The following is a 21,104-nucleotide window of genomic DNA, read 5'->3' on the forward strand; positions in this document are numbered from 1 at the left end:
CAGAAATCTCTCAAAAGTATCTTGGCTTTCATATACCACAATAATGGTTTATAATGCTGTCCCTTGGTTCTCAATATTAATTAGTATCTAATAGTTTTTATAGTAGATAAGCATTAAACTCAACATATTTCTCCTCTACTCACCTTTCCATTGCTGTATATTTCACATTTTAATTAAAATAGTTCTCACTTATGTTTATCATGATATGAATATAGTTTTTACTACAAACCCAAGAGAATTCTATTAAGTTTATTTACTTGAACATCTTTCATTTTACTTAGAATTATCAATTGCTTTATTCATTCATTTGCTTAAACTTTTATGTCCCAATCATTTCTTCCCTATAGGTACCATTATACCTATAAGACAACTATCAGTATTATTGGTCCTGGGCTTATTGCTCTGGAACCCTGGTCCATCACTTTTCCTAGGATTTCCATTGGCAACCATCCTAGGAATTCCCTTTACTCTCATATGCTGCCTGGATTCGATCTCTTTTAGGAATTAGTTCTTTGTAATCATGGAGATCAATAACTTCCTGAGAAGGAATCCATATGACAGTCACTTTTTAAAATTTTTTTTTTGGGGGGTGGGGGGCAGTGGGAAGGAGGGAATATATTCATATTTGGAAATGTTTTTGTCTGTAGTAACTTTTGTTTCCCCTAAAGTTCTTGAATTGATTTATTTTCCACAAATTTTGTTCCTTTCTGTGGAATTGTTTTAACTTGAGAGTGGACATGTAGGATTGGTCTCTAAATTTATCTTTTTGTTGCCCTTTTCTTCCTGTTCTGACTTCTGGGAAATTTTTCTCACCTATATTTCTCAACACATTAACTGAATAGCTTTTAAGAGGCATTGCCTACTTTTGTGGCTGTAGAAGTAGATTGAGTAAGCAGTCTGATAGTTCAATAGTTCATATTAGGATTTTATTTAACTTTGCTGTTTTTATCTCATGCTCACTATTTTCCTGGAGTTTTGGAGTCCATACCTCTCAGATTTAATCTCTCATGAGAATAAACCTTGTGTCTCCTTCCTGAAACAGTGACAGTTTAACTGTGTATGGTGGTGAATGGGACCTATTGTATTCAGATAGTAAATCATCCTCTTGCTTTCAGCTCCTTTCTCTTGGCATAGTCCTTGCTGCCCTTCCGCACTCCTGCTCCCAACACTTTTCAGTCTGGAATCTGTGAAGCATTCTTCAGAATAAGTTTACTGTCCACTTTAGGTTCTTTCATGTTGCTTCCTTGATTCTGAAGGTTTTGTTTTTATTTTTTAAATATATATATATATTTTTATTCATGAGAGACACAGAGAAAGAGGCAGAGACACAGACAGAAGGAGAAGTAGGCTCCCTGCAGGGAGCCTGGGACCCTGGGATCACACCCTGAGCCAAAGGCAGACATTCAACCACTGAGCCACCCAGGCATCCCTATTCTGAAGTTTTTATATATTTTAATCTTTTATTATCACCTATGTGACAAAAAGGAGAAGAGATACATGCTTTTGGATGATTCATTTTTAAACATAAGTTTAATGTATCGTAAAGCCCCCACATGGGTAAGGAATAGTAAGTTTTAAATTAAACACCCCCTACTACAAACAACAAAAGACACTTCTATCAGTTTGTGATGAAAATTCAAAGGGAAGAAAATCATACTATTTCAGAAATCATGGAAATCTGAACTATGGCAGTGATAGGATTAGGTAGAAGAGTGTGAATATGAGAGGGATTTAGGAGATGGTTCAACCAAATTTAGTGACAAGCTGAATTGGAGGTGAATGGAATGAATAGAATAGAAAGTTGAGGGTGACTTCAGAGCTTTGACTTCATGACCGGATAGAAGCCATTACTATCCTTTTCTCAAAGAGAATGCAGGAATAAGATTAGCAGAACAATAGTTTACTTCTATTTTAAAATTTACTGAATATGAGATGCCTGGGGCTCACCCAAGTAGCGATGATCACCAAGTAGATACTTTGTTCTTAAATGCAATAATGACAGCAAGTACTAGGTACTAGGTACTTCATGATATAGTTGTAATGAGCTATAATAATTCTATTTGTTGATATAGCAGTATTTTCAGATCCCTTGGCTCAGCAGATATAAGTAATGTAGTGAATCCATCTCAGAATCATTTGCCTTCATTTGAAATGAGAAAGAATTATAAGACCTCTGAGATTCATGTTTATAGCATTAGGAGATAATATATAGAGAGCAGAATCTGAAGCCTAGAATTTGGGTTTATCAGAGTGGATAATTTCCTTTCTTATAAAAATGAATTATTACTGGTCCTCCAATCATCTGGAAGTGAATAAATATTAAAACAAGAACTCTGAATACCCCCCTAGGACCACCTAAACTCTTCTAACCTCTAAATATATCAAGTAAAAATATTTTCAGGTTTGCTGCTGATGTGTTTAAGATTTGAAAGCTTAACAGAATGGCTTGTGATGGGCTTGCTTAGAAGAAAAGTAGCATGTAAGCATCTTGTTGCACATCCTTTTTCTCTTATTTTCTTTAGTTTCAGCAAAAAAGTCATCCTTTTATCCTTTCAAATAAAGTTATTCTTTGCTGTTTTATATGTCTTCATATATTTTTACCCAACAAATTTGTTTTTCCAGTCATTCTTTTCTTCCATTCATCCTCTGACAAGACATTTTATAGATAACCACCATATGACTCAGGGTTAGTCTGGCCAGAATATCAAATCAGCATGTGTATTGTTGGTTTGCAACCCTCTTGGGAGCTATCCCAATTTGGAATTGGCCCCTGTACTCAGGGCAGGGGAGATTAAAGATAGAGACAGGCCATTCCAGGTTGGTAGGTGAGAGTTGTCTTGTGTTTATTCAGATTTCATTAGCACATCACTATCTCAAAATTATGACCTTGGAGTAGCCTCTGGGAGCAGGAAAGGTAAGTGGAATCCACACTCTAAGGACAGGGAAGAATGTGAGGGGCCTCTAAATGCCCTTGTCCAGTTCACAGGTGAGACAGCTTTCATGTCTTTTTAATGACATTCCCCAACATGTGTTTAATGGCAATTAGAGCAGTGAAAGTTGAATCAAGGGTGATACTGACAGTAGCAGGCAAGACAGAAAAGACAGAAAAAGCGTTTTCCTTGCTTTTTTTCATCATAAATGTTACTATACTGTATAATGAAAGATACTTTAAGAATGATGTTGCAGGGATCCCTGGGTGGCGCAGCGGTTTAGCGCCTGCCTTTGGCCCAGGGTGCGATCCTGGAGACCCGGGATCGAATCCCATATCGGGCTCCTGGTGCATGGAGCCTGCTTCTCCCTCTGCCTATGTCTCCGCCTCTCTCTCTCTCTCTCTCTCTCTCTCTCAATGTGTGACTATCATAAATAAATAAAAATTTTAAAAAAAAGAATGATGTTGCATTCCTAGAAAAATGAATTCTCCGTAGCAGCTTCACAGATTAGTAGACATAGAAATCAATTGACCGTGTTGAAATTAGTTTTTTAATAAACAATATCAAAGTTAGCCAATCTATTACTAAAATACTTATTTTCATTGATAGAAAATTGACTATTTTTATTTTCTTTGTTTTATATATTTCCCATATCAATTAAATGCCAACCCATGTTCTGACTTCCTGATTTTTTTTCAAATATTAATTTGTTTTAGAGGGGGGGAGAGAGAGAGAGAGAGAGAGAGAGAGAATGAATGAGTAGGACTAGGGGCAGAAGGAAAGAATCGCAGACTCCACTCTTAAGCATGGAGCCCAACGTGGGTCACCATCCCACAACCCTGAGATCATGCCTCAGCTGAAATCAAGAGTTGGACGATTAACCTATTGAGCTACCCAGGCATCCAACTTTTTTATTTTACTTTTTTTTTGAAATAGCAGTCATTGAATAGAATAAGGCTGAAAAGGACTATCTGGTACAAGGATAGGGGGTAGGTTATAACAAAAGAGAACTTGTATTTTAAATGATAATCATTCAAATAACAATATAAACCTTTCCAAATCGGTTAAACCCAGTTTCTGACACACTTGCCATACTTTCATGTATGGCTTGATATATACAAGTATGTGCCAGGCATGGAGTTAGAATGTAGAGTTGGTTATAAAGATAATCACTGGTTCCCATTTTTGAAGGAGCTCACAATCTGCAGAGAGGTAATAAAATAAGGCAGTCTTTAAAATTTATGGTATTAATCTGACTTTGGAACCCACTGATAACTAGAAGAGAATTGGCTTTCAGTGGCACTGCTCTCCTACAGAATGAGAACTCAGCTATTAGTTTAAAGGGTATTAGACTGATATACAACACTTATGGAAGTACTTTTCTCAAACTTCTATATTAAATAGCGTTATTCCCATTACTTTCAAGTGCTTTTGCCATCTACTTTTAAGGAAACGTGAGAATTGTTTAGACCATCTCTTAAGGCCTCTTTATTTTCATTCTAGAATTACATAAAAAGAGCAATGCATAATTTGAAATGAAACTTCTCATTAGAAGATTTGAATTGAATCTTGAGAGGATTGAAATTTTAATCTTTTATACTGAGATACTGAGAACTAGTATAAGCAAAAGAAAGAATGATGTTTCTGTGACTCTGTGTGCTCTGCTACACTTTATAAAACAGTAAAACATACTTCAGAAAATTTTTTCAAGAGTATTTTGGTTTTGATTCTGTAAAAAGTTTTTGAAGTTTTTCTGTTATTTCTACAAAAAAATGTTTTTAAATCTTTTAAAATCTCAATGTAGGTAAAGAAAAAAATAGTATGTAGTAGATGTGATGTCAAGTTTCAAATTTCCTCTCCCAACCCCCAAAGAGTATAGATTTTCCTCCAAAACTGGGTAAGAATTATTGATGATCAAAGGAGAGGGGCTTGTCTTTCACTTACTTGTAACTTGATGTTTCTCTCCATTTCTATTATTTTGACTAAAGACTAGGGGCAATAGATTAAAGCTGTAAAAATATATGGTTATTTGGATTTCTCTCCATGGTTTGACTCCGTGATTACAGGAGAAGAGTCTACAGTTGGGAATATTACAAAGTCAAGCAACTCTGTAGACAGCAGATTCAGAAGAGGAAGCAAATTCAGAAGAGGAAGCATTCCATGTGGCTGTTTGATACTGGGGTGGTTTACTTTTATATATTTGGCTGGGAGGAAATCTGATATATGGAATGAGAGAGTCAGAACCTGGCATGGGTCCAGACTTTCAGTTCATTTCCTGTCTTTTCCACCTGTTTATGGGGCTACCCCAACCACCTTTTCTGTCTTCTGTACCCCTGCATTGACAGATGTTTCCTAGGATTAGAAATCTTTTCCGTATATTGCTGTCTCAGCCTCCAACTAAAGGTTTACAAAACTGAGAGTTAAAAATATCAACTTCTTTGCCAGGGGAGACAAAATTTTTACAAACTATATACTCTGACTAATAATTTTATAATTAATCTCCATTCAGAATTCTCCAGATCCCCTTAGCTCTGTGTATACAGACACTCCTTGGTAAGAGGTAGAACCATGAGATAATGTGGATTGTAACTCGCAGGGGTGGGGATGGAAATACTATGGGTGAGTATTCCCTCTCCTGCCAAATCTGTTCAGACAGATTGTGAAAACAATTTCCTATCAAAGTCCCTCTACTTTATGGCTGCACCATCTTCCCTAGGCATTAGCAACGAAGAAGAGATCTATTTTAAACATCATCTCTAAGTATGGTTGCAGGTATTCTAAAGTAGAATTATTAGTAGATAATTCTGAATTTTGGAAATTCTAAGAGACAATTTTCAAAAATTCTTTATCAGGATGAGTAGGAAAAAATGTCATTATTCTGTTAGGTGGAATGAGATCTGAATGCAAAATCAACTTCTGTGTTTTTAGGGTATATCCTGGGAAGTGAAATTGCTGTCCATGTTTGGAAGACTTGTAGCGAAGATATTACAGGAATAAAATAATGCATTTTGTGGTAATTGGTTTCAAAATGATTAAAAGTGGCTTTCGCTCATTAGAAAATGTGTAATATTATTTGAACATTACAGCTCTAGCCATATGACATCTTTTGTGAGAATTAATGATTATTAGTTTTTCAGACCATTAAGCAGAGCCTGGAGCAAAGATCAAAGTTGTTTTGTTGTGAATTTTCTTCCTCATGAACTTTGGTGCCTAATATAATTATCCGTTTTTGTGATTTCCTTGAAGAGAACTTATTAGTTTCATGAATGACTTCCATTAGAGGTTACCTAGCTAATGACAGGGTTGGAAAGCTTGACTTCTTCTTCCTTCTTCAACTTCATACTAGACTAAACAATTGCTTCCTCAAAGCTCACACCCCATTGCATGTTCTTTAACACATAATGCTTATTTACAGGGTTACACTAGGTTAAATGAATCCAAGAGTTGAGGAGGACTCATTCTTCTCACTGAGAGAGCAGGGAGCGATGCACACTGCCTAATTTGAGGGAGCAAATTCTATCTTCTCCTTCTCCCTGAATTTATACCACAGTTGCTGTGTTGGTACATTAACATAATTATCACTTCATTTTGACTTGACACTTGGAAAAGCACCCTCCTTGTTTATATGTTATGATGAGCTCCCATGTACCTTCCTGAGCGGTTTCCCATTGCACCGAGAATTCTCTAAATATCAAATCAGTTAAACATAGAAGAGTTATGTGACCTTACTAGAAAATGGCTCATTATGTTCTTAAAAAAATAAAATTAATGACTAAACTTAGGGGTTTTCATCCTCCTTCTTAAGAGCACTGCTTTCAGAAACACAGCCTTCAGACCCAGTTATAAAGCAGATAAAGTCAGAACCTCTGCACTTGAATCAGAGGTAGTGGGTGCAGAGTCCTAGCTGCCAAGCCCTTCCTCACCCAGTGAAGCTCTCTTAGGAGCTCTAGGGCTTCTCAGAACACAATTTTGAAGCCCACTAGGCAACATGATCTCTAGAAGCCTTTGTGTTCTGAGATACTAGGATTCCAACAAGCCATTTTTGTTTGCATGCTATTTGCTCTATACTCTGCAGTCCCGTGTGCAACTTTTTTTTTTTTTAAAGTTTATTTATTTATTCATGAAAACACACAGAGAGAGAGAGAGGGGCAGAGACACAGGTAGAGGGAGAAACAGGCTCCTTGCAGGAAGCTCAATGTGGGACTCGATCCCGGGACTCTGGGATCAGGCCCTGAGCCGAAGGCAGACAGACGTTCAACCGTTGAGCCACCCAGGCGTCCCTGTCCCGTGTGTAATGGATGGGATATCATGAAAGTATGATAAGATTTGGTAACCAGAGAAACCAAAGAATATCTGATGGCTCAAGGAGCCAGTCACTGGAGGCAGAGAGGAATGTTTTTTCTTAGTAAATAGATGCGAAAGGAGCTACTGCTCTTCTTTTAAAGGTTATTTTGCTCTCTGGTCTTTTCTTCCTTTCTTAGGGACAATCACTATAAAAAAAAAATCTCCTGTATATATTCTTCTAGGATATACTATAATTTTCCAGAAATAATTATCCATAAATCTAGAAATGATGCCATGCTAGATAATTCTGTCATCCTTGTGCAGGGGCCATGCTAGTTTTCTCTGTATCATTCCAACTTTAGTCTATGTGCTGCCAAAATGAGCATTCCATACTAGATAATTCTGCAACTTGCTTTTTAAACTCAATGTTATATTAAAAACTACTAGCATTGATGTCTATTTGTCTAACTAATTTATTTAAATACATTTTACCATACAAATATATCAAAATTATTCCCTATCAATAGGAAAAATATGGTAGAGTATTCCGTTACAAATAATGTTGTAGTAAACATCTTTTTATGTGTAATCTGCTATATAAGTGTAAGATTCTCTTCATTTTTTTATAATAAATTTATTTTTTATTGGTGTTCAATTTACCAACATACAGAATATCACCCAGTGCTCATCCCATCAAGTGCCCCCCTCAGTGCCCGTCACCCATTCACCCCCACCCCCCGCCCTCCTCCCCTTCTACCACCCCTAGTTCGTTTCCCAGAGTTAGGAGTCCTCATGTTCTGACTCCCTTTCTGATATTTCCCACACGTTTCTTCTCCCTTCCCTTATATTCCCTTTCACTATTATTTATATTCCCCAAATGAATGAGAACATACAATATTTGTCCTTCTCCAATTGACTTACTTCACTCAGCATAATACCCTCCAGTTCCATCCACGTTGAAGCAAATGGTGGGTATTTGTCGTTTCTAATGGCTGAGGAATATTCCATTGTATACATAGACCACATCTTCTTTATCCATTCATCTTTCGATGGACACCGAGGCTCCTTCCACAGTTTGGCTGTTGTGGACATTGCTGCTATAAACATCGGGGTGCAGGTGTCTCGGCGTTTCATTGCATCTGAAATAAGATTCTCTTCATGTTACATACCTAACAAATTTGTTGAGCAATTGGGTGAGCAAATTTCCACCTTACTAGAAACTGCAATTTCATTTTCAAAAGTGGCCCTATAAATTTTTAACAGTTCTTCATGGAGTTTCCATCCATAACAACCTGACAGTCTCAGATATTTCTTTTTTTTTTTTTTTCCGTTTCAGTGGTTGTGAAATAAAATATCGGTGCTTAATATTAACTTTCACAATCCCCATAGTCAAACAGTTTGATCACCTTTTCCTTTGTTAATTTCCTCTTAGGAAATGCACTTAAACATGCAATTTATTTTTCTGTTTTTCTTCAAATTCTTTTTATGGAGGCTAAGCTAATCCTCTCTTGTATGTTGCAAATACATTTTCCTGCTCTCTCTCTTTACTTCTGATGTGATATATTTGTCATTCCTATTCTTGATAATTTGTGCTTTGGATCTTATGGCAATTTATACATAGAACATATATCTATATCTATGTAGATATAACATATTCTATATATATTTGAAGTTTGTCCACATTTAGGTTTTAATGTACTATGTTTAGATTTTTTTCAGGGTGGCTTTTTAAAAATTTTAATTCTTTAAATTCAATTTAATTAACATATGCTATATTACTAGTTTCAGAGGTAGGATTTAGTGATTCATTACTTTGCATATAACACCTTTTGCTCATTACTTCAAGTGCCCCCTTAATGCCCATCACCCAGTTACCACATTCCCCCCACACCCTCCTCTCCAGTAACCCTCAGTTTGTTTCCTAGAGTTGAGTCTCTTACGATTTGCCTCACTCTATTTTCCTTATTTTACCTTCTCCTCCCCTATGTTCATCTGTTTTATTTCTTAAATCCATATAAGAGTGAAATAATACAGTATTTGTCTTTCTCTAACTTATTTTGCTTAGCATAATACCCTCTTGTTCCATCCATGCCATTGCAAATGGTAGGATTTCATTCTTTTTGATGACTAAGTAGTATTCCAGTGTGGGTGTAGGTGTCTGTATAAACTTGCATCTTCTTTATCTATTTAACGGTTGATGGACATCTGAGATCTTTCCATATTTTGATACCATGTTTAAATTTTTAAGAAATAACTGTTTTCCAATGTGACTGTAGCATTTTACATTCTCAGGGTAAGCAAGTTTGAGTTGCTTCACATAGTTATCAGCACTGTTTTATGTCTTTAATTTCAACCATTCCACAGTATATATCATAGTATCTAAAGTAGTAAATTTTATTTCCCAAATGATGACATGACAAGCTTCTTTTTTGTCCTTTTTGGCCATTTATGCATTTTTCTTTTGTGAAGTGTCCAAATTTTTTTGTTCAACTTTGAGTTGGATTGTCTACTTAGTATTTTAGATGAAATTTTATAAATGTATACATAAATTTCATATTTTAATGTTTTAATTTTGTACCTATTTTATTTTTTATGGTGTCTTTAAAGAACAGAACTTTTAACTTTTGGTTAAATATAACTAATTTTAAAAAATTTTTTAACTGCTTAATTAAAAAAATATATATACATTAACAGGATATTGAAAGGATAATATAAAGATCACATATACCCTTCCCTCCATTCCCCCCAATGGTTACATGATATATAATTGGAGTACAATAAAGACTAGTAATTTGTACACAATTTGTACAATGTGTACACATAATTGTCATTTCATGTAGACTGTCTAACCATAGCTACAGTCCAAATACAGAACTATGCCATCATGCTTTGTGCTATCATTGTGTAATCATTGTGTAGTCTCTCATCTATCTCTCCCATGCTTAACCTTGCATAACCTCTGGGAGCCACTAATCTGTTTTTCATATGTATAATTTTATAACAATGGAATTGTATCTGTCATCTGGATATTGGCTATTTTTCCACTAAAAATAATGCCCTTGGGATATAAATTGCTGTGTATATCAGCTTATTTTTACTGTTGATTAGTATTCCTTGAGAGGGATATATCACAGTTTAGCTGTTCCCCTATTGAGGGACACCTTTGTTGTTTCTAGTTTGATGCTATTAAAATCTGTTAATAAAAGTCATTTGTAATTTTTTATGTGGATGTGTTATTTTTCCAGGCTGAATTGTAGATGTATATTTAATTTTATATGAAATTGTCAAACTCTTTGAGAATTATTGTATTTTACATTTGCACTAACCATGTATGAGAGCCAGTTTCTCTGAAGCCTTTCTAGCACTTAGTATTATCAATGTTTTTGCTATTTAGCTCTTCTAATAGGTACATAGAAACATTTCATTATGGCTCTAATTTGCACTTCCTGAATATCTAGTGACATTAATCATCTTTTCATGGACTTGTCATTCATATGTTCTCTTCAGTAAAATGTCTCTACATCTCTTGCCCATTTTTTGATTTTGTGTATGAATGTTGTTGCTGTTGAGTTTTGAGAGTTCTTTATATATTGTAGATACCACTCCTTCCTTCAATATGTGGTTTGCAAATATTTTCTTCCAGTGTATAGCTTTTATTTACATCCTTTTTACATGAGCTTTCAAAGAGTAGAGTTTTTTAAGACAAGATCACTGGCTTTTCATTTTTTTGTATCATGCTTTTAATGTCATGATTAATAACTCAAGTTTTATGTCTTGAAGACTTCCTGAGTTAAGATTTTTATAATTTTTATTTCATATTTAAATATGATTCATTTTAAGATAATTTTTGCATTAGAATGTGAGGTTTAGGTTGAGGGTGTGCTTCTGCTTATAAATATTCAGTTGCTTTGAGCATCATTTAAAAGTCTATCATCCACTGAGTTGCTTTTGCATCCTTATAAAAAAATGAGTTGTGTAGGTCTTTATCTGGGTTCTCTATTTTGTTGCATTTGTCGATGTTTTATTCTATCTACTGATATCACAGTCTTGGTTATTAGAACTATAAAATTATGAAAAAAAAAAAAAAAAGGGATCCCTGGATGGCTCAGTGGTTTAGCACCTGCCTTTGGCCCAGGGCGCGATCCTGGAGTCTGGGGATCGAGTCCCACGTTGGGCTCCCAGCATGGAGCCTGCTTCTCCCTCCTCCTGTGTCTCTGCCTCTCCCTCTCTCTCTATCATGAATAAATAAATAAATAAAGATTTAAATATATATATATAAATTAATTAAAGATTTAAATATATATATTTAAAGATTATATATAATTTGGAGAAAATCAACATTTTGGTATCTCAAGGGTCTCAGTTCATGAACATGGCATAACTTTGCATGTATTAATATTTTCTTTGATTATTCTCATCACTGTAGGGTGCGGATTTAAGTAACCTAAAATAATTGTGAATTTGTCTACTTTTCAGTTACATTAGCTTTTGTTTCACAGGCTTTGCAGCTCTGCATTTGGTTCATACTCATTTTGAATTGTTATGTCTTCCTGGTGGATTCACCTTTATATCCTTATACAATGTGTCTCTTTATTAGTTTTCTTTTGTTCTGAAGTCCACATTATCAGTTATTTAGCTACTACTATTTTCTTTTGATTGTATAGTATCTTTTTCCATTTGTTTATTTTTAATCTGCCTATATCATTACATTTAAATTGAATTCCTCAGCATATAGGTAGGTCATGATGTTTTGTTTTTATCCATTCCATTAAGTCTTTTTATTTGATATATTTAGACCATATACATTTCATGCAATTATTGATAAGGCTTAAATCTGCCACTTTATTCTTTGTCTTCTGTTTGTATTTTCTAGTTTTTATCTTTTCTGCATTTCTATAGATTATTGTACATTGTAAGTTTTTCAATATGTCTCTTTGTATAACTTTTGTAGTGGCTACTCTAAGTATTGCATTATGTATTTTTTTATTGCCTCCTTAAAAAATGTCAAAACTAATAGTTTTTTTTTTTTTTTTTTTTTGTAAAATCTTGAAGGTGAAAGATCTGTTACAGGTTCACTGGACTAAACTCAAGGTAACAGTACAGCTATGTATTCCCTTCTGGAGGCTTAGGGAAGAATAGGTTTTGAAGATTTTTCCAGCTTTTAGTTACACTCAGATTTTTTGGCTCATAGACATTTTCCCTGTCTTCAAAACCAGCAGCTGTGTGTTGAGCATTTTTAAAAAGATTTATTTATTACTTGAGAAGAGGGACAGAAGGAGAATCCAGTAAGACCCCCTGCTGAACACGGAGCATGACCCAGGACTCAATCCCAAGACCCTGAAATCAAAACAAGCTGAAACCAAGATTTGGATGCTCAACTGACTGAGCCACCCACGCACCACTGTGTGGTGAGCTTTTTAATATTACACTACTCTGACCTCACTTTTCTACCTTCCTCTTCCACTTTGAGGTCCTTCTGGACCCACCAGATACCCTGGATAATAAATAATCCAATATTAAGTCAGCTGATAAGGAAACTTAGTTCTATCAGCAACTTTAATTTCCTTTTCCATGTTAAATAAATTATTGAGGTTCCAAGTATATAGCATGGTTGTCTCTGGGGGCCATTAACTTGCCCACTATGCATTACATATACATAATTTGTCAAAGTTGGCTGGGGTATACATTTTACAAGTTCAAATGAAGTACAGAAACCTTATCTACCACTATATTCCTTTATTCTCTCACATTTAAAGTCAAATTGTCTTAAATATGTCCTCTCTATATATATTGAGAACCACATTACATAGTGTTAAACTTATTGTTTCAACCATCAAACATAATGTAGAGAACTCAGGAGGAAAAGGAAAGGATACTGTCTACACCCATAGTTTTGCTCTTATCATTCATTCTCTTTTCTTGATGTTTCAGGATTCCTTCTTTTTCCATTTCCTTTCTGTTTAGAAAAAAAAATTTTAGCCAATCATTTAAAGTAAGTTAACTGATTATAAAGTCTCATAGTTTTCCCTCATTTGAGTATGTCTTGATTGCCTCTTCATTCCTAAGGATGTATTTGCACTGAATATGGAATCTTGGGTTGATCATTTTCTTCTTTCAGCACTTAAAAAGTGTTACGTCATCTCTTTCTGCCTCTTTGGTTCTGATAGGAATTCCATTCTCATTCAAATTGTTTCTCCCTTATAGATAATGTGCCATTTCTCTTACTACTTCAACATTTTTTTTTTCTTTTAGTTTTCAGGAGTTTATGATGTGTCTTGACATGAATTTTTCTGTTTGTCCTGTTTATGGTTTATCAGCTTATTCTTCAGATTTGTGTTTTAATTTTTGCCAAACTTGGATAATTTAGTCATTTTTTGTTGGATACACTTCCAGCTCTGTTATAGACTGAATGTGCTGTCCCCAAATTCAAATATTGAAATGCTAACTTCTAATGTGATTGAATTTGAACATGGAAACTTTGATAATTAGTTAGGTTTAGATGAGGTCATGAGGGTAGGGCCCAATGGTGGGATCAGTTTATCAGAATAGGAAGAGAGACCAGAGCTCAGTATGTCATGTGAGGACACAGTGAGAAGGTAGATCTCTGCAACCCAGGAAGAGAACCTTTACCAAGAATCAAATCTGTTAGTAACTTGATCTTGGACTTTCCACTCTCCAGGACTGTAAGAAGTAAATACCTGTTGCTTAAGCTACTCAGTCAATGATATTTTGTTAAAGCATTTTGCATAGACCGAGAATTCTATTCTTTTTTTCCTGTCTTTCTAGGACTCCAATGAGATTAATATTATATTTTTAAATATTTTTATCATAATCTCACATGTTCCTAACACTTCTTTATGGGATCTGTAGTTCAGACTATGTAATTTCTACTGTTTTATATTTCAAGTTCACTGATTTTTCTCTCTAGTGGCTGTTGAGTCCATCCACTTGGGAATATTTCAGTCACTATATTTTTTATTTCTAAAATTTCTATTTGCTTTTCCTATCTTCAGTTTGAGAGTGTCTACTCCTTGCGGGATCCCTGGGTGGCTCAGTGGTTTGGTGCCTGCCTTCGGCCCAGGGCATGATCCTGGAGTCCCGGGATGGAGTCCCGCATTGGGCTCCCTGCATGGAGCCTACTTCCTCCTCTGCCTGTGTCTCTGCCTCTCTCTCTGTGTGTCTCTCATGAATAAATAAATAAAAATCTTTAGAAAAACAGAGTGTCTATTCCTTCAGTAATACTTCCTATTCATTGGTTCCAGGTGTATTTATAATTGTTGAAAAAAAAAATTTTGGCTGCTTTAAAATCCTTGTCAGATCTAACATCTGGATTATCACATTGGCATCTGTTGTCTTCCTCATTCAGTTTAAAGTCCCTGGTATGACAAATGATTTTAATATGGACATTTTGAGTATCATGTTATAAGACTGGATCTCAAGTCTTGTATTTTATTTTGTCTGACAGTGCTCCAGTGCTTGAATGAAGACTCATTTTTTTCAAGGTGGAGATGGAAATTTAGGTTTTTGTTTTTTTTTTCCCCTTGGTTTCCATAGATACCCAGGAGGAGGAATTTTGTGTTATTGCTGTAGGCATGACTGGAAGTTGAGGCTTCCCTCTGGGTCTCTGCTTATACCACCCTAGCTTAGAAGGGAACAGGTGCCTAATTGCTGCTTCCTGTGTCGCCACCAATCACATTGAGGGGGTGATTTTGTTAGAGCTGAGTAGTGATAAAAGTCCTGACTTGCCACTAGGCCTTTTCTAATACCATTCCTGTAAGAAGGGAAAGGGAATCTCATTATTACTTCTGTAGGGGAAAAGTTCAGGCTGTGTGATTTACAACTCCCTACTTGGCCTTCTCTGACAGCACTCCAGCCTATATGGGGGACTGAAGTACCTCATTACAGTCTGGCAAGGGGAAAAGTCTAGTCACTCCTTTTGACCTTCACCGCTGGGAGTAGAAAACAGTGGCCACAGGGTTTTGTGTGTTTGACTTTTGGCTAGAGTGGGTTAATTATTATCTAAGGTTTCTGTCTTAGTGGCCTGTCCCTTCTTGTTTCTCCTGCTAAAGAGTTTTCCTTGGAGCCTTTCCTTGTCTGCACCATTGAGATCTCTGGGTTGCAGTTCAGGATATTTGAGGCAAACAGAAAACCCAAAAAACTCACCACTGTATTATACTTTGAGTTCAAAGTTACTAGCCAGTATGCCATCTCTCCAACTTTCAGAACTTTATATGTGTTTATTTTATATATTATGTCCAAAGTTTTTAGGTGTATTTAATTAGAGTAATAGGGAGAGTAAATACATCCTTTTTTTTTCCCCTGGAAGCAAAAATCTGATATATTTTTACATTGATAAAGCAATATTTTATTTTGGGAATAAACCCGACTTGGATAAGTGTACTCACACTACATCAAATGCAAAAATTTTCTTTAGGAATTTGCTTATGAGCCCTCCTATATGATGCTATCTAATCTTAGTTTGTACTATCATTTTCTGATTTTAATAATAAGCTTATACTAGCCTTAGAAAATGTACCTCTTTTTGCATTCTGTGTGTTCACTTTACTTCTATAGTCAAATTTGTGTTATTGATATTATTTACTTATACTTGATAAAACTTTAAAAAATTATCTAGTGTTCTTATGATTTTCCTACTGGATAAAGTTCCTTAGTAATAGCTTTAGTTTTTTCTATTTTTGTAAAATATTATTTTTAGAAATTATATTTTTAATATTTTTGGAAAATTATCTTTAAGTATTAGCATTAATTGACATAAAGATATTTATAGCATACCTGTAACTTTTTAAAAAATTCACAGCATCTTCAGTTTTATCTTCTTTACATAATGATATTGTTCATACGTACATTCCCTCTTTTTAACCAGTCGTCATAAAGCATTATACTTCACCCTCCTCCCCTGTAGCCACCATCAGTTTGTTCTCTGCATTTATAGGTCTGATTTTGCTTTTTGTTCATTTCTTCTGTTTTTTAGATTCTATGTATGAGTGAAACCATATGGTATTGGTCTTTCTCAGTTTGAGTTATTTCACTTAGCATTATGCCCGCTAGATCCATTTATGTTGTCACAAATGGCAAGATCTCATCCTTTTTATGGCTGAGTAATATTCCATTATATATATAAAATAATATATAATATACATATTATATATATGTAATGACTGGGTATATAGTTTATTTTATAGCTGAGTAATATTCCATTATATATATAAAATAAGTTATATATATTATATATAATAAATTTAATCTTTTCCAATTTATGAATCTATGGACACTTTAGTTGCTTCCATACCTTGGCTATTTTAAGTTATGCTGTAATAAAAACAGAAGGGTGCATATATATTTTTTAAATTGGTGTTTTTCATTTTTTTTGGGTAAATACCCAGAAGTAGAATTATTGAACCCACATGGTATTTCTATTTATAATTTTTTGAGGAACTTCTATACTTCTTGCCCTAATGACTGTACCAATTTACATGCCTTACCAACAGTGTAGAAGGATTCTTTTTCTTCATACCTTCACCGACATTTGTTATTTCTTATCTCTTTGGTTCTAGGATAAAAAAAAAAAATTCTACCTTAGATCAGTGGAACAGAATAGGTTTACTTCTGGTTCTCTGTTTATACAGTCAATCTATTGCAAAGGAAGCAAGAATACACAATGGGAAAAAGTCTCTTCAACAAATGGTGTTGGGAAAACTGGACAGCTGCATACAAATGAATGAAACTGGACCACTTTCTTATACCACACACAAAATGAACTCAAGATGGACTAAAGACCAAAATGTGAGACCTGAAACCATAAAACTCCTAGAAGGAAACACAGGCAGTAATTCTTTTATATCAGCCATAGCAGCATTTTTCTAGAGATGTCTTAAGACAAGGAAAACAAAAGCAAAAATAAACTGTTGGAACTACATCAAAATAAAAAGCTTTTGCACAGAAAAGGAAACCATCAATAAAAAAGGCAACCTAAATGGGAGAAAATATTTGCAAATAATATACCAAATAAGGGGTTCATATCCAGACTATATAAATAACTCCTACAACTCAATACTGAAAAAGTCCCAAATAATCTGATTAAAAAATGAGCATAGGACCTGAGTAGATATTTCTCCAAAAAAGACCTAGATGACCAAGAGACACATGAAGAGCTGCTCACCATCACTCATCACCAGAGAAATGCAAATTAAAACCACAATTAGATATCACCTAACATTTCTCAAACTTATTTTTTCAGAAAATAATTTTACATAATTATTTTGCATCTTTACTATCCTGATTTTTACTATTAATTTATTCTATGATTCTTGAGTTGAATTGTGATATAGAGGAGCCAGAGAGCAGAATCTTTGTGTATCATCTTATTCTGCCTTATTGTCCAGAGGACTGGCCTAGATTTTTAAAAACAAAATAAAATTCATGTTACATGTCAGTCTTGTTTGAAAATAGTCTGTGGTTCTACACTATAATTAGAGTATAATTTAAATTCCTTAATGGAATCTATCAAGATTTTTATGCAATAAACTCTATTCATCTATATTTTATTTCATATAATTCTTTAGTGTCACGCTCTCATGTTTCAGTTCCTAATACTCTATACTGTTTCAAGCTTCGGTGCCTTTGCAAATTTTTTTCCTCTAAGAATGGCTCATTGAACTGACAAATGCCCATTCATAAATCATTGCCCCCATGAATTGTTTACAAACCCAGTGTCCTCTCTGGCTGCAGAGTTAAGAGATCTTTTCTCTATGCTCCCATATCAACTTGTTCATATCTTTCATATATCTTTATTGTATAGTCATTGTTTTGCAATTTTCCATGTTACCTCTCCCAGCCCATAATTGAACAAAAAAGTATGAGATATGGGCATTAATATCTCACTCAGCACCCAACTCCTTATGTCCAGAATTCCAACAGAAATGTGAGCCAGCCTGGCAAGATCTATTGAATACTGAGAGCCTCACGAGAAAGTTGACAAGATTGAATAAAACAACAGGTAAAATACTATGCAAAATACCTAACATGTAGTAGGTACTCTGTAAAGGTCAATGGCAATTCAAAAACCCTCTGATTATAATACAGGCTTTTCTCTAGTTTGTTTTCAGCTCCCATCTCATGACTTTCAGGCATAGTACACATGCCTTAAAAGTCAAATGTATTTTGATATGCTGGAAAATAAAGCAAACCTATTTCCTAAGTGTATAGTGAACAATATTATCACTAGTGGGAGATTTATATTATCCTACTAGAGAGCAAAGAAAGGCATTAGAGCAATGAAGTTTAAGGAAATTCCTAAGCTAGATTGGCCTCCAGATATCAAATTCTTTATAAACTTTGAGAACTCTTCCATCTAAATTGTCTTTGAAAACTGTTATAGCAAGGTTAAAATACCAAGAGAGGAAACACAATACAACAATCTTTACTTTTATCTTAGATTATGAGATAATTATATCTCAAATTTCAGTGGTAGGTATTAAAATTTTGGGTGGTAACTAGTGAGTAAATAATTCTCATTACACTGAAAATTACATCTGGAGGAACACAATTACAGAATTCAGAGCTAGAAACTTTAGATATATGCTGGCCAAACCCTCTTACTTCACTTACATAGGAGGAAAAACTGAGTGCTCAGGAGGTCATGTGTTGCTGTAAGTCACATTCAGAATTCCTTCCTGAGGATGTTCACATGAGTAACATTGATTTTAATACTCAAGATACACACTTATTAAGCGTATAAGAATATATATATCTTTTCAGGTCCCTAAGCAGCATGGTTGAATAGAATGATATTCACCTAGTAAATATTTTATAAGTTAAAAAATTTTTAAACACTTTATGGAATTTTGAGACATTAAAAAAATGTACAAAACCTTCACTTTAATCCTATTTATAGAGGAGGTTTCACTATAAAGTAGATGGATGCATTGTGATCTTATATTAAGGACATTAAGTCACTGAACTGCAAAATGACCTTGCACAATGATAGGACTTTTGAGACAAGGGGCATTGGGAACAGCCTTATAAGGAGCATCCAGCATGTAATTACAGAGGTTTGTTTGTTTGTAATTATAGAGGCTTAATCAGAATTTGACTAAGCAAAAAGAACTACTTGTAGAACAACAGGCAATTTGTCAGGGAACAAAGCCATTGTGAATGTGTGTGTGTATATGTACTGGTTATCAGTATATGATAAGTTTATGATGTATATTAAACCTATATTTGTAAATATATGAGTATTTTTTACATTTTTGTATAATATTTAAGTGTGTTTATATTAATGGTCACAAATTATTGAATCAAGGTCATATAATATAATTTTCAACATATATTTCTATACTTGATCATATATGTTTTTCCAGGGGTTTTGTGTGTATGTGTGTGAATAATGAAAGTGCAGATCTTTACACGTTATTTTTTTCATGACTTATATTAGTTTGCTAGATCTGATATAACAAAGTACCATAAACCAAGTGAGTTAGGGCAATAGAAACCTTGTCAGTTCTGGAAGCTAGATGGTCTGAGATCAAGGTAGGCTGAGAGGGCAATGCTCCCCTCTGAAATTTCTAGGGGAAAGATCTGTTCAGGCCTCTCTCCTAGCATCTGGTAGATATCCTTGGCTGTGGCAGTGGAGCTGCAGTCTTCAGATGGCATTTTTCTTGTGTAGTACATCTGTTTTCAAAGGTCTCCTTTTTATAGACAGTCATACTGGACTGGGAACCACCCTACTCCAGTATGACCTTATCTAAACTGCAATGACTCTATTTCCAAAGAAGGCTATATTCTGAGATTAGGACCTCAGCATGTGAATTTTGGGGAATATAATTCAATCTGTAACAAAAAAATATTCTGAGCATCAACTTCAAAAGAATATTTCTCATCAAAACAGTATGCTAGACATCATTAAAAAATTTTCTAAAAATTTAATTAGTTTTCACTGCCATCAATCATGCATCAGAGTGTCAGATTAATGACACCCTCAACAGTATTTGGTATTATTTTAATATTATTAAAATGTGATTATCCTGATTTTTACTAATTTTGTAATCTGATGAGGCATAGTTTTAATAAATAGTATCATTTTTTCATGCTTATTTACCATTGTTGCACTCTATTTGTGAGTTACCTAGTCACATTCTTGACCAATTTTGGGGAGGTATTAGGGTCATTTTTTTTTTTTTTTGAGACCTGTAAGAGTTCTTTACATACTGAACATATTAATGTGCTTTTAGCAAATACGTTTCATTTTCTTTTTGTTTTTATATACAAATTACTACATGGGTATAACAAACTTAATAAACTTTACCTCTATCTATAAATGTATCCTCTTATTCCATAGAGTTAATAAATATTCCTTCATATTTTTACTTGTTTTTCTTTACATTTGATTATTTAGTATATCTGCAAAGTTATGGGCTATGTGTGAGATGAGGATGTAAATAAATATTACAGATACTTGAACTTTGTTCTAAGCATAATTTATAGACCAGTATGTCTCTTTGTATTTGATAATAATCCATCCTTCCTTATTTGTTAAATTCTTAAGTACAAGGGTTTGTTACTTGGCTAATTTTGTTGAATTTATCTTTCGATCTATTTTGCCAGGACAATAATGTTCATTAGTATAGATTTTTAATATTCTTACAAGCTTCCCTCATAATTCTCCTTTTAAAAGGTCTTAGATCTTTTGACTTATTAATCCAGTTATACTTGAAGTGTTCTTTATCCTGCAACAACTTGCCATTAGGATTTTAACTATTAAATCTATAAATATGTTATAAAATAATTTTCCCTGGGATGCCTGGGTGGCTCAGCAGTTGAGCATCTGCCTTTGGCTCAGGGCATGATCCTGGAGTTCTGGGATTGAGTCCC

The 21,104-nt window shown here is 34.4% G+C and overlaps 1 protein-coding gene and 1 non-coding gene across 2 annotated transcripts in view; one reads left to right on the forward strand and one right to left on the reverse strand.

Annotated features, from left to right (window-relative positions):
- UNC13C (unc-13 homolog C) overlaps positions 1 to 21,104 on the forward strand; it is a 542,478-nt gene that overhangs the window by 88,981 nt on the left and 432,393 nt on the right.
- Positions 7,489 to 7,600, reverse strand: LOC119866975. Its single transcript, XR_005381924.1, has one exon. It is a non-coding gene; the product is annotated as a U6 spliceosomal RNA (small nuclear RNA).

Source organism: Canis lupus, chromosome 30, assembly GCF_011100685.1.
Source record: "Canis lupus familiaris isolate Mischka breed German Shepherd chromosome 30, alternate assembly UU_Cfam_GSD_1.0, whole genome shotgun sequence".
Lineage (NCBI taxonomy): Eukaryota > Metazoa > Chordata > Mammalia > Carnivora > Canidae > Canis > Canis lupus.